This window comes from Phyllobates terribilis, unplaced genomic scaffold (genome assembly GCF_046119375.1).
Source record: "Phyllobates terribilis strain yellow unplaced genomic scaffold, ASM4611937v1 Scaffold_4__5_contigs__length_816908805, whole genome shotgun sequence".
In the NCBI taxonomy this organism is placed as follows: domain Eukaryota; kingdom Metazoa; phylum Chordata; class Amphibia; order Anura; family Dendrobatidae; genus Phyllobates; species Phyllobates terribilis.
In genome coordinates, this window is record NW_027362764.1 from 754,658,849 (window position 1) to 754,673,963 (window position 15,115).

At 44.7% G+C, this 15,115-nt stretch overlaps 1 long non-coding RNA gene across 1 annotated transcript in view; it reads left to right on the top strand.

The window, feature by feature from the left end:
• The window catches only part of LOC141266036 (uncharacterized), a 165,577-nt gene extending 152,160 nt beyond the window's left edge, over positions 1-13,417 (top strand). Inside the window, exon 4 of the long non-coding RNA XR_012320187.1 lies at positions 8,680-13,417. This is a non-coding gene — a long non-coding RNA (uncharacterized lncRNA). The remainder of the gene's footprint in view (positions 1-8,679) is intronic.
• Positions 13,418-15,115: the final 1,698 nt, after the last annotated feature.

Below are 15,115 nucleotides of genomic sequence, written 5' to 3' on the forward strand. Positions count from 1 at the left end.
TGGGGACAGGACTGCCATAAGACTTGTCTAGTTCCCGTTCGTCCTGCCCATCCTTCTCCTACCCCAGCCAATCTGCCCGGTCTTCCGGTTCCCTATTGGTCTTATGCGGATGTCTTCAATAAAAAAGAGGCAGAGACTTTACCTCCTCATAGACCATACGACTGCCCAATCGACCTGATGCCCGGCTCTACTCCTCCCCGTGGGCGAATCTACCCTTTGTCCGCTGCTGAAACCCGGTCCATGTCTGAATATATTGAGGAGAACCTGGCCCGGGGATTTATCCGGAAATCTACCTCCCCGGCGGGAGCAGGCTTCTTCTTTGTCAAAAAGAAGGACGGCTCACATCGTCCATGTATAGACTATAGAGGCCTAAACCAGATTACTGTGAAGAATAAATACCCCCTTCCGCTTATTCCTGAATTATTTGACCGTCTGAGGGGGGCTAGAATCTTCACCAAACTGGATCTCCGTGGGGCGTATAACCTGGTCCGTATCCGTCAGGGGGATGAGTGGAAGACGGCATTCAATACCCGGGACGGCCACTATGAGTACCTTGTGATGCCCTTCGGTCTCTGTAACGCTCCTGCCGTCTTTCAAGAGTTGGTCAATGACATCTTCCGTGATCTTCTCTACTCCTGCGTGGTGGTGTACCTGGACGATATCTTGGTCTTCTCTCCGGATCTTCCTACTCACCGGAGGGACGTTCGTCAGGTCCTGCTCAGGCTCAGGCAGAACCACCTCTACGCTAAATATGAGAAGTGCATCTTTGAGCAGACTTCTCTTCCATTTCTGGGCTACATAATCTCTCAGACAGGTCTACAAATGGATCCTGAGAAACTGTCTGCCATCCAGAAGTGGCCCCGACCAGAGGGGTTGAAGGCTATTCAGCGGTTCCTGGGCTTCGCCAACTATTACCGCCTGTTCATACCGCACTTCTCTTCCCGGACCGCCCCTATCTCTGCTCTCACCCGTAAAGGTACGAACCCCAGAGAATGGCCGCCCGAAGCAGAGGAGGCATTTCTTTCCTTAAAACAGGCCTTCCTCTCCGCCTCGGTGCTGCATCGTTCGGACGGCAACAAACAATTCTTCCTAGAAGTTGACGCCTCCTCCTCCGGAGCTGGGGCGGTACTTACCCAAAAATCTTCTTCCGGAAGAAAGGTAACCTGCGGCTTTTTCTCCAAACTTTTCTCCTCTTCTGAGCGCAATTATTCTATAGGAGACCGAGAATTGTTGGCCATTAAGATGGCACTGGAGGAGTGGCGTTACCTGCTCGAGGGGGCTCTCCACCCGGTAATAATTTACACTGACCACAAGAACTTGGCATATCTCCAGAGCGCCCAGAGACTTAACCCGCGCCAAGCCCGGTGGTCTTTGTTTTTTGCCCGCTTTGATTTCATTCTTCATTTTCGTCCGGCTGACAAAAACATCAAAGCTGACGCCCTGTCCCGATCCTTTCTGGTGTCTGATTTTGAGGAGGAGCCTAAACACATCATCGATCCCGCCAGAGTAATGCAGGTAGCCCCCGTGGGCCTAAATCGTCTCCCTCCCGGTAAGACGTTCGTAACGGAGTCCGATCGGGAGAAGATTCTACACTGGGGTCACTCGTCTAAGCTAGCTGGGCACGCCGGTCAGAAAAAGACCCTCCAGCTTATTACCCGGCACTACTGGTGGCCTACCCTGCACAAGGATGTAATTGACTTTGTTTCTGCCTGTGTGTCCTGCGCCCGCAACAAAGTTCCGAGACACCTGTCTGCCGGCCGCCTTCTTCCTCTGCCTGTGCCTGCTGCCCCGTGGCAACATATAGCTATGGACTTCATAACAGATCTCCCCGTCTCTGCCGGTTGTACGGTCATTTGGGTGGTCGCTGACCGCTTTTCCAAATTGGCTCATTTTATTCCCCTGCCAGGCCTCCCGTCTGCTCCCGAGCTAGCTAAAGACTTTATCCGCCACATCTTCCGTCTCCATGGTCTGCCTCTCCACATCGTGTCGGATCGTGGGGTTCAGTTCACCTCACGCTTCTGGAGAGCCACATGTAAACTGCTCGACGTCACCCTGGACTTCTCCTCCTCTTACCACCCACAGTCCAATGGTCAAGTGGAGCGGATCAATCAGAATTTGACCAGTTACCTCCGGCACTTCGTTAATGCCCACCATTCAGACTGGGTGGATCTCCTACCATGGGCCGAGTTCTCTTACAACAATCACGAGAGCGAATCTTCTTCTAAATCCCCGTTTTTTGTAGTCTTCGGTCAGCATCCTCGGATCCCTTTTCCTGTCTCCACCTCTGTGGACAACCCGGCCGCGGAATCTCTCGTTAGCAAATTTTCCTCCATTTGGGAGAGTACCCGATCCGCACTCCTTCAGTCGTCCGAGCGGATGAAGAGACACGCCGACAAAAAACGCTTGGATTCCCCACAATTTCGTCCTGGAGATAAAGTCTGGCTCTCATCCAAATATGTCCGGCTCAAGATTCCTTCCTATAAGTTAGGGCCTCGGTTCATCGGCCCACTGGAGGTTATCAAACAGATCAACCCGGTGGCCTATAAATTGAAACTCCCGGCCAACTTACGGATCCCTAACTCCTTCCATGTATCTCTTCTCAAACCCGTGGTACTTAACTCCTTTTCCAAGTCTACAGGTACGCCTCCTGCTCCGGTTTCTGCTGAAGACGAGTTTGAGGTAGAGAACATTCTGGCCACCAAAAGGGTAAGAGGAAAGACCTTTTTTCTAGTGGATTGGAAGGGGTTTGGTCCTGAGGAGAGAACATGGGAGCCCCGGGAGAACATCCATGCCCCTCTCATCCTTGCTAAATTTCTGTCTGGCCTAAAAAAGGGGGGGCCTAAAGGGGGGGGTACTGTAGCGTCGGCGTCCCTGCCTCCTGCTAGGCAGGGACGCTGTTCCCCTCACCTCTCTGCTCCGTGCCCGGCGGCTTCCTCCCGCTCTGCTTGCAGCGCCCGCTCTCCCCCGGTCACTGTGCTTAGGGCGGGCGCGCGCGCGCTCCCCCTCTCTTAAAGGGGCCGCGCGCTTCGCCCTAAGGAGTCCCCGGCCAATGGTCGGAGGATCCCTCCATATATAAGGCACCTCCTCCAAAATGGAGGTGCCCGAGCAATGTTGTTGCACTGTTCACTACTCTGCTTCAGCCCTCAGGTCCCGTTTCCAGTTACCTGCCAGTTTCCTGCCAGTTTGCTGTCTGATTCCTGCCTGTTATCCGCTTACCCATTTGCTAGCCTGAGGTCCGACGGTCTGCCTTCCGACTCCTGTCAGTCTGTCTATGGACCAGCTAACCCGCTCACCTGGGAGCGCTCATCTGCTACCTGCCTGTTAGCCTACCTGGAGGCTCCGCCGTCACGTGCTGTGACCACCTGCCAGTCCAGAGACTCTTGCCCGCTCACCTGGGAGCGCTCATCTGCTACCTGCCTGTTAGCCTACCTGGAGGCTCCGCCGTCACGTGCTGTGACCACCTGCCAGTCCAGAGACTCTTGCCCGCTCACCTGGGAGCGCTCATCTGCTACCTGCCTGTTAGCCTACCTGGAGGCTCCGCCGTCACGTGCTGTGACCACCTGCCAGTCCAGAGACTCTTGCCCGCTCACCTGGGAGCGCTCATCTGCTACCTGCCTGTTAGCCTACCTGGAGGCTCCGCCGTCACGTGCCGTGACCACCTGCCAGTCCAGAGACTCTTGCCCGCTCACCTGGGAGCGCTCATCTGCTACCTGCCTGTTAGCCTACCTGGAGGCTCCGCCGTCACATGCTGTGACCACCTGCTTATCCAGAGACTCTCGCCTGCTCACCTGGGAGCACTCATCTGCCATCTGCCTGCTAGCCTACCTGGAGGCTCAGCCGTCACAGGTCGTACCTGCCCGTTTACCCAGAGACTGTCCCGGTCACTTGCTGTGACCTCCTGCCCATTTACCCAGAGACTGTCCCGGTCACTTGCCGTGACCTCCTGCCCGTTTACCCAGAGACTGTCCCGGTCACTAGCTGTGACCTCCTGCCCGTTTACCCAGAGACTGTCCCGGTCACTTGCCGTGACCTCCTGCCCGTTTACCCAGAGACTGTCCCGGTCACCTGCTGTGACTGCCTGCCTGTCTTCCCTGGTCGCCACCCGCTTCCTTACAAGGACCGCCCCCTTGTATAAGTTGCTCAGAGGTTCCGCCTCCCAGACCCGTTACAGTAGTATTCCAGTATTACAGAAGGTAGATCTATGACTTCAGCAATAAAAGACCGAATGAATCGAGGAGGTAAAGATTATCTACCGTTCTCCTCCATATGTATCTCTGTACATACGACCTGACATATACTGTAACTTGGTAGTGCAATTTCAGGTAACATCTGATGAACGGGCTATAACAATCTCCACTGCATCCTGGTGCCCGATGTATGGGTTGTGCTGGATGCTACATCTATCCATGGCCGATACCTGATCAATATTACAAGCGTCTGCACTATAGTGGGTGGACAGAAAGCAACGCAACGTAATAAAGCCTGGATTGTTTCAGGATCTAATTTCTGAATGTGTCTCTTTATGTCTTTTCCCTACGACTTCATTTTCTTAAAAGCTTTTTTACACAAATACTCACAGACTTCCATTGTCCAACTTTGTGGATCCCTGGTGCATCGACAGAAGCCATATCTAGATATAGTGTAAGGTCAGATCTAGAGGTCAGAGGCCGCGGCCTGATTTGTATGGACATTTTGTAATGAAATGTGTAATTTGGTGATCATGAATTACTGCAAGGTCATCATCTCGTGAACAAGACGATGACCTTGGCTCTACCTCAGTGTGGGACTTTCAAAGCTGTCCTGTTCTAGAGACACACTATATACAGTACAGACCAAAAGTTTGGACACACCTTCTCATTTAAAGATTTTTCTGTATTTTCATGACTATGAAAATTGTACATTCACACTGAAGGCATCAAAACTATGAATTAACACATGTGGAAATATATACTTAACAAAAAAGTGTGAAACAACTGAAAATATGTCTTATATTCTAGGTTCTTCAAAGTAGCCACCTTTTGCTTTGAAGACTGCTTTGCACACTCTTGCCATTCTCTTGATGAGCTTCAAGAGGTAGTCACCGGAAATGGTTTTCACTTCACAGGTGTGCCCTGTCAGGTTTAATAAGTGGGATTTCTTGCCTTATAAATGGGGTTGGGACCACCAATTGTGTTGTGCAGAAGTCAGGTGGATACACAGCTGATAGTCCTACTGAATAGACTGTTAGAATTTGTATTATGGCAAGAAAAAAAGCAGCTAAGTAAAGAAAAAACGAGTGGCCATCATTACTTTAAGAAATGAAGGTCAGTCAGTCTTAAAAATTGGGCAAACTTTGAAAGTGTCCCCAAGTGCAGTTGCAAAAATCATGAAGCGCTACAAAGAAACTGGCTCACATGAGGACCGCCCCAGGAAAGGAAGACCAAGAGTCACCTCTGCTTCTGAGGATAAGTTTATCCGAGTCACCAGCCTCAGAAATCGCAGGTTAACAGCAGCTCAGATTAGAGACCAGGTCAATGCCACACAGAGTTCTAGCAGCAGACACATCTCTACAACAACTGTTAAGAGGAGACTCTGTGCAGCAGGCCTTCATGGTAAAATAGCTGCTAGGAAACCACTGCTAAGGACAGGCAACAAGCAGAAGAGACTTGTTTGGGCTAAAGAACACAAGGAATGGACATTAGACCAGTGGAAATCTGTGCTTTGGTCTGATGAGTCCAAATTTGAGATCTTTGGTTCCAACCACCGTGTCTTTGTGCAACGCAGAAAATTTGAACGGATGGACTCTACATGCCTGGTTCCCACCGTGAAGCATGGAGGAGGAGGTGTGATGGTGTGGGGGTGCTGTGCTGGTGACACTGTTGGGGATTTATTCAAAATTGAAGGCATACTGAACCAGCATGGCTACCACAGCATCTTGCAGCGGCATGCTATTCCATCCGGTTTGCGTTTAGTTGGACCATCATTTATTTTTCAACAGAACAATGACCCCAAACACACCTCCAGGCTGTGTAAGGGCTATTTGACCAAGAAGGAGAGTGATGGGGTGCTACGCCAGATGACCTGGCCTCCACAGTCACCAGACCTGAACCCAATCGAGATGGTTTGGGGTGAGCTGGACCGCAGAGTGAAGGCAAAAGGGCCAACCAAGTGCTAAGCATCTCTGGGAACTCCTTCAAGATTGTTGGAAGACCATTTCCGGTGATTACCTCTTGAAGCTCATCAAGAGAATGGCAAGAGTGTGCAAAGCAGTCATCAAAGCAAAAGGTGGCTACTTTGAAGAACCTAGAATATAAGACATATTTTCAGTTCTTTCACACTTTTTTGTTAAGTATATAATTCCACATGTGTTAATTCATAGTTTTGATGCCTTCAGTGTGAATGTACAATTTTAATAGTCATGAAAATACAGAAAAATCTTTAAATGAGAAGGTGTGTCCAAACTTTTGGTCTGTACTGTATACCGTATAGCTGGGCTGGATCTGGATTATAACATTGCATTGTCACCTTGATGACCCTGTTCGGACCATGTACATCCCCCTCCAGCCCTCCTGAGGAGGTATTTTTAGCCGGCGTTATTATTTTTGCACTCTATAAAGCTGCATTGGGTTCACTCTCTGGCTTTATTGTGTAAGCACTGTATTTCGGTGTTATTCATGCACTATATAAAACTGTTATAGGTTCACTATATGACTTTATTGTGTAAGTGCTGTATGTCGGTATTGTTTTCCTCGCCGTATAGAATTATATTGAGTTTACTGTATGGCTCTATTATTTATACATTGTATGACAGTATTATTTTTGAACTATATTGGGTTCACTCTCTGGCTCTAGTGTGTAAGCCCTGTATTTCGGTATTATTTATGCACTATAAAAACCTGGTATTGGTTCACTGTGTAAGTGCTGTATGTCGGTATTATTTTTGCACTCTATAGAATTATTCTGGATTTGCTGTGTGGCTCTATTTAGTATACATTGTATGACAGTATTACTTTTGCTCTTTATAAAACTATTATAGGTTCACTCTCTGGCTCTATTGTGTAAGCGTCTATAGAAAAGTATTGGATTCACTGCTTTATTATGTGAGCACTGCATAACGGTATTATTTTTGCACTCTAAAAAAAAACGTTACATCGCTTACACATACTGTGAACCTATATGTCGGCATTATACAAATCAGTTTTGTCTTCACTCTATGGTTAATGTCAATAAAATATCGTCACTATATAAACCTGTTCTGGGGTCACTGTATGGCTCTATTTTACATGTGCCTCATATCAGTATTATGTTGCTTCTGTTTAGTCACTGTAGAGCCTATTAATTACTTTCACATTTTACTTCCTTTCACCTGCACATTTCTTACTTTATGGGCATCTTCAGAATTAGATTTTGCCTTGATCGGGTAAACTAATCTAGGCTGTGAGCTTTGTCAAAGGGCCATATAAATCGTACCAAGATCGGAACGCAGTGCTCGGACCGGCCGGCGGCTCTCCCGACCCGAGCTTGACCGTTTCATTTATTTCTATGCAGCTGTCATTCTCTGATAGGGAGAGCCGCCAGCCAGTCCGTTCACTGCATTCCAGTTTTCATCCGATTTATTCAGTCGTCTGACTGCACCCAAACAGTAATTAATGTAAAAAAATGCAAAACACTTCTTTGGGAATTGACAAGACTTTTTGTGGTACCCTAAATCAGTAAGAGGTCCTGTCCTCTAGTAATGGCAGCTCCTCACTCTACACCTCGCCCCTCCAGCGCAATATTTTTGTGTTAACGGGGAGGGAGAAAATGAATAAATCAGTTGAAGATTATGTAGAAAGGACATGGAAAATAAATAAAGCTGGAAATATTCCAGCCCTTGCAAATTGCTCACTCACAATTGGTTGACACTTCGCTATCACCATCACTTTACAGCTTGTGCTGTGTTCACTGAGGACCTGAAGACCCCCATACACTTTGTATAGTTGTTCATTCGTCTGGCAGCTATCTCAGCCACCTTTCCCTATATTCTCTGTGAGAGAGACTCTGCCAGACATTTTTGATGGCGGTTTATCTCGGGCAGGAAAGAAAGTTGCCGCTGTCCGAAATAGGACATGCCGGATCCTTGCCTGCCCCCTCGAGATCATCTGTAATGGGCCACCATGCACATTAAACTGTTGGCTGAATCCCTCAATATGGGATTCTTTAGCCGCTATTAGTTTGTGTATGGGGGGCTTACCAATATCGACAGGTTCAGCCAACAGGCTAATGTGTATAGGGGCCCCTGACATAAGGATTAGCATGTCCGATTTCAGGCTACTGATCCTTTTGACCTCAATGAGAAAAGCCACCATCAAAGGAGTCTCTATTAGAAAATATAAGCGTGCTCGACCTAGCGGGATGGGAAAGTCCACCGAAATAGCCACCGGCCGAACAATGGTTCACCTGACAGCTATTCAATGTGTATGGGGGGCTTGAGTCAGTCAATTATTGTCATCAGGGGCTATGGTTACACTAAAACGTAACACCAATGCTGGAGTCATGTAACAGAATCCACCATTAACAATGAGCAATAAGGAGGACACTTCAGCTTCACCTCCCTCCTCCCCCTCCCTGCAGAATAACTGCTGCCTACAGTATGTGACTTACCTAAAGGTAATTAATAATTTTCTGATTGAGTTTTTTTCTGTTTCTTTCTTTGTCTAGGTGCATTTCTGCTGTAATGAAAGTGAGAGGAGAATGTAGAAATAATCACAGACCGTAAACACGTGGCAAATATCTACAAGTCACCTGTGCGCTTCCGCCACGTCAAGACGAAACATCTCAAAAAGCAAGACCACATGGAAAAGATCAGCACAAATGAATCTGCAGTTTGTATCTTCAAGTCTTAATCTAGTAAAGACATTGAAAGGCTTGAAGGGTTCAGAAGAACGTCTATGCTACCGGCTTGGCACCCCCCACCATCCAACTACTGTACTACAGATCAAAGAAATTCACAGAGGCCACGCAGCAGGAAACGGCCCAGCACATTCTGTATTGTCATCTGGCTGTGCGGTATGTGGAGCTCCTGGATCAACTGGCCGCTCCAAGTACTTGACATGTGAAGAATTTGCTGGGGTGTGAGAAACAAAAGTGAAGATAATTCAGCACCTTATTTTTACACGAAGCATCCGGTGGTATTCAGCAAGATGCATACAAAGGAATTCTACCTGTGGGTTGACCTCCATGGAAGAAATCCTCTCGGAATTTGGTGTAAAAAATAAGCACATTTTTGCTTATTTTTGCAACATAAGTTGGGCTAAAATGTCAGTTATAAGCACTGGACTACCTTAAGGGCACTGGAGGAAATTAGACTGAGGACCTAATCTAAACAAACAAACAAAATTGGTTGCACACCATTGTTTGGTTTTTGGATGTCCTTATGCACTTGTCCTAAACTTTAAAGGCATCATTAACTAATTTCTACTCTTTGAAAAATTGGTTGTGGCTGTCCTGCCAGGGGCAGGCATACCATTGGTGCAACCTGTGCAGAGGCTTAAGAGTTAAGGGGGCCAACTTCTACCTCCAAAACAGGTGTAAGTGTACATTATGATGAGCTATCGGACTGCCCAGGGCCCATATATTGCTCCTGCACAGGGGCCGTCTCCTGTCTGTGTCCACCCCTGTGGCCCGCAGTAGGTTTCTCTTGCCTACGTGATGAGCTGGACCAACCCTGACGATGACATTATTTTTCTTGAAAATAGCAAAGGTGTAAAGGAAAGCATGTCTTGGGGTCTTCACCACCTTAAGGATCTAGTGGTACCCCCACTGCTCTTCATTCCCAATCATTACCTCTAAACTGATACACTCAGCATTCTTTTTTTTTACACCCTGGAGGTAACGAATTATGTTGAGAGAGTATATTCAGTGTTCTTCACCTTTTGGGATTGACACATTTAGGGTCTCTCATGGTTGTTTGGTGACCCTCTCCAAAAGAGTTGGTGAGGTGGTTATACAGGTTAAACTTTTGCTAGCTGAACCACTTTTGGCAAGACTGGTGGACCATCTAATAAGCATGTTCTCAAGGGAGATAAGCTAGGTGTCTGGCAGCAGTTTATTATTCTGTTCAGAATTGATGTCTGACAAGCCAGCGTTCTTCTGCTACCTGATGAGACTATCTGGTCACTTTGAGATGTTCACTGGCTTGGACTTGGTGGCTTCTAAAACTCTCAAGAACTTAGAGAGGGCTCCATGCATGTGCACCCATCTCTACTATGTAGGGATCCTAGTTCTAGAGATAGAATGGTGGTCTCCACCTGTTTTACTTTGGGCATGGTTATTTATAATGATGGGGCTTGCATTCAATTGAAGACCACTGTTGTAGTGGTTCTGATTTTGTTTGCTGGTGTTTCCTCATGATGAATTAGCAAAAAATTACATTATATCTGACATTCTCATAACATCTCCCATTGCGTGAAATAAAACTTGGATAATTTGAGGGGTTTGCCCCAATCTAGTTACCGTGTCATACTTGCCAACCATGGGATATGCTTGTGTGAGAGGTTTGTTTTTGCATAACCTTGTCCTTTTTAGGCCATGTCCAATTTCTTTCTCCCTAGATATTCATGTGGATGCCAGAGTTTGGTCTACTGGAGGAGCATCTTAGTGTCTTGCACAAAGAAAATCTCCAAAAGAGCTGCTTTCCAAGAGGTTTCTGAGACATATGTGAGACTTCTCAACTCTGAGAGTTTTTGAGATCTCTTCTTCTTCCAGAAACCTACCGGGAGAGTTGGGCTGGCCTTTGCGTTACTAATGTGGTAAGATCAATGGAGAGAAGATCCCTGCATAGATCTAGACCGCCAATTAAAATTTGCAGCTAACTTGACTAAGACCCTCTCACTCAGGCACTTCTCCATCAGGCTGCCTCCATGGTATGTACTGTATGTCCTTGATAAGGCACACAATTACTGCAGTCATTGTCAATGATGGCCCTTGATAATAATTTTTAAAGATACATCATACCAAATATGTTGACTAAATTACGTGACTATGGCCGAAAGGTACATCTGGGCTACAGGAGTGGTTTCCAACCTGCGTCTCTCCAGCTGTTGAGAAACTACCATGTCCTAACAGGGGTTCCTGAGAGTTGTAATTTAGCACCCTCTGGAGATCTAAAGGTAGAAGAGGAAGGTATATAAGGCCAAATGCTGACCCCAACATCTTGAAAAAAAAAGTTTTGAAACTTTAGTCGAGCACGTGGCCAATTCTCACATCCGTGTTTATTCAAAAGCAGAAGTGAAAAAGGTACTACAAAATTTTTAATTCTACACGGAGAAATAAGGAAAACAGTCACTGCCGGAAGCACAAAGTGTAATAGCTAAAAAAAGGTCAGTTGTACTTTCGGAAGGGAAATAAGAAATATAAACAATGTAAAAAAATTCTGATAGAGATTCTTCATACAGAAGAGAGAATCGGAACTTAAGCCATGATAATCATACAACCTTCTAGAAGCGCTGGTTTTACAAGGTTGCAGTAGACTTTGGAGGTGCCCAAGAGATTTACTAATTCTTCCAAGAGTCCGAGCAAGTTGGTCGTTAAAAGTGGACACAAAGATTAAAACATGGTGGAGAGACCCTATGCGATTGTAGAGAATCGCCCATGCATAATAGAGCATGTCCCTTTTATGTCTGTCTTGCTTTACACCAGGAGAGGTAGCTTTCAAGGTTTTATGCCATAAACATTTATCACTTATCCACAAGATAAATCATAAATGGTTGATCACCAGGGATTTAACTTCTAAAACCCCACCGATCCTGAGAATGGGGGGCACAAAGTCATGAATTAGGCGGTAGTGAGCATGTGTTACCACCTCCCTTTACACAGTGAATTGAACTGTGGTCGCACATGCTCACTATTGCTTCATTCAAAGTGGGTTTTGGATCCCTGTTCTCATGATCTATGGGGGTTCCAGTGGTTAGACCACCAGAGATCACACACTCCTCAACATTGAAATTGCAACGCCAAGAAGGAAAAGTGGTGGAATTCTAGAAATCACAGGATGGAGATGTTATTAATCTGCAAATGATGAAAATAATGGAAAAAATTCAAAACCTCTTGATTTATTCAGTATGGAGTATGAGCGCCGCAAGCAAAAATCCGGGCACTTTTAGCCTTGGTTGCTGTCAATGAGATTATTAATGGACCCCTGAGGAAGGTTCTGCCGCTGAATAAGCTTCGGCAAATCATCAAGATCCGCTGCTGGCAGCTCCTGTGCAATTGTCGACTAATGACGTCCCAGATGTGCTCGGTGGTAGACGCTGCTGTCCATGGTGTTGTCATGTTGAAAGTCTCCTAAAAAACTTTTTGGATAATCCAAATGTTTTGAAAGCTTTGTTTCCTTTTTTTCATAATTTGCATATCATTAACAATCGATCTTGCGATTTCTTTAATTGCACAACGTCTCTATTTAGGTGTTGCAATTTTGATGTTGAGAAGTGTATATCACGTATCTTGTGGATAGGTGATATATATTTTTTTATGGAACAAATTCTTTAACTTGGTGGTGGATCCCTTTTACTACTGTCGTTGCTTAGTTAACCCATATTGTGTGTTCACCTCTGCCTGCATGTACAAAAAACATATGATTGACGTCTTACTGAGGAGGAACACAGAAAGAAAAGCACAGGCATAACTACAATAGGTGCAGGGGTTTCAATCACACCCGGGCCCTGGGGTCTAGGGGGCCCAAGAAGTCCCATTGGCCAATAGAAAAAGACCAATACTATTAAGACTTGCAATAATTGGGGGCCCCGTTGCAGCTTTTGCATTGAGACCCGTGAATTTCAAGTTACGTCACTGAAGAAAGACTTTACAAAACCTTGCCTATATAATATAGAAATATTTTAGGGATGCCCATACAACATATTAATACGTACCCTATAGATAAAAATGACTTTCATTACCAGATGAATGAGAAATCACTGAAAAGCTCAGACATAAGCCTCAAACAAAAAGTAATGTATCATAGAAAGTGTACGCAGGACCATGGTGTTGTAGATGCTAACAAGTCACATCTGCAGATAAAATATAATAAATAAGAGGTTTCTAATATTACAGAAGCACTCCTCTGCCTCTCATCAAAATTTGTATCCCCTTAATATATTGCAATCATCATATTATATAGCACTGTGCACTTACAATTGCTTATTTTGCCTTTCTACCCAGATAATTCTTCTCTTTTCCATTAGCTCTATGATATCACATCATTAAAAACTGACTAGATGAATCCTTCTAAGCTCTATGGAGGTCAATTTTCCCTGTATGAGTCATGAGTCACTGCAAAAGTTAAAGGCAGGGGGGAGGAGAAAGCAGCTGGGTCAGGAGTTGAAGAGGGGAATGATAAATGCAGGAACAAGAGACTTCCTGTTTCTATAGAGGAGAGAAAAGAGAAGAATTATCTGGGTAGAAAGGCAAAATGAGCAATTGTAAGTACACAGTGCTATATAATATGTTGATTGCTAAATATTAAGAGGATAAAAACTTTGATGGCAGGAAGAGTGCTTCTTTAAGGATCATTAGAAACAAGAATTGATGGGAGCAGGGGTTAATCAAGGGTAGCCAGTGCCCTGCGCAGTTCAGACTGTGCGGTCCCTGTGTTCACCTGATGTGTTATGTGACAGGTTCCCTGACAGCTGAAGATAAGTGCCAGGAGAAGTCAAATGATGGCTCACGTTATGAACATACAGTTGCTCATGTGCATATTTGAGAGATAAATAAAATGGTGGAGAAAAAGCATCGCACTTTGCAAATTTTTACATTAATTAAAAATGCAATCCGAGGCATCGGTTACACGACCTAGTAAGGAGGATGGCATTATAGATAATAAAGAATCAAGTATATGTAAACTACACATAATAAATGATGACACAATACATAAGAGAGTATAATATTTATCAATGGAATGCTTTATACATAATAAGAGAGGGCACTTTTTGACAATGAATGACCCTATGCATAATAAAGGATGACACTAATAATGTACAACGCTATATATAGTAAGAGAATATTCTATATAATGACGGTTGCGGGATACATTATAATGGAGAACATTTTATAACATTGGAAAGCACTATACAAAATAAGGGAGGACGCTAAATAATAATGAATGATGCTATACATAATGAGGGACGGCACTGTAATATTGTACGACACTATATGTAGCAGGGGAACATACTATGTAATAATTGATGGTGGTATACACAATAATGGAGAATACTTTCAGTGGAAAGCACTATATATAATAAGGGAAGACGCTATATAACACTGAATGATGCTATACGTAATGAGGGATGGCACTGTAATATTGAACGACACTATATGTAACAGGGGAACATACTATGTAATAATTGATGGTGGAATACATAATAATGGAGAATACTTTATATCAATGGAAAGCACTATACATAATAAGGGAGGACACTATATAACAATGAATTACGCTATACGTAATAAGGGAGGACACTGTAATATTGTACAACACGATATGTGATAAGGGAACATACTATTTAATAATGGATGGCAGAATACATAATAATGGAGAACCTTTTATGACAGTGGGAGGTGCTATACATAAAGGAGGACATTATGTAATAAGGAAGGTTGTTTTAGAAATAAGACTGTTACTTTCATCATCTCTGTGCAGTCCATATAGTATAGAATCACTAGATTTACATTCAGTAACTTTCCGGGGATGTCCCATCTGATTAGAGCAATTTTCTTTAATTTCTCCTCCATCTGGTCAGACCTTCACGTCTACATCAACAATTGAGGACTTATCTAAGTAAAGTTTGCTGCACAGATCACAGCATTTCTGAAAATAAGTAAGTTACATATATATGACCCCTGAATAAAAAATATCCCACACTTTGCCCGTGAATACAAATATGCACCAAAACATTAATATATAATGAATGATCCTCTCTGTAATGCATACATGTCAATAAATAAGCCAGTACTTTGCATCCCCCTATGAACTGCAAAATTAAATAGCCATTCTTCCCCAACACGTAGCCACTATGTGTACCTCCCAAATGATTAACCACTGCCCCAAATTCACTTACTTACAGTGCCACCCCCATTCAATAACCCCCTGTGTCTCGCTCTA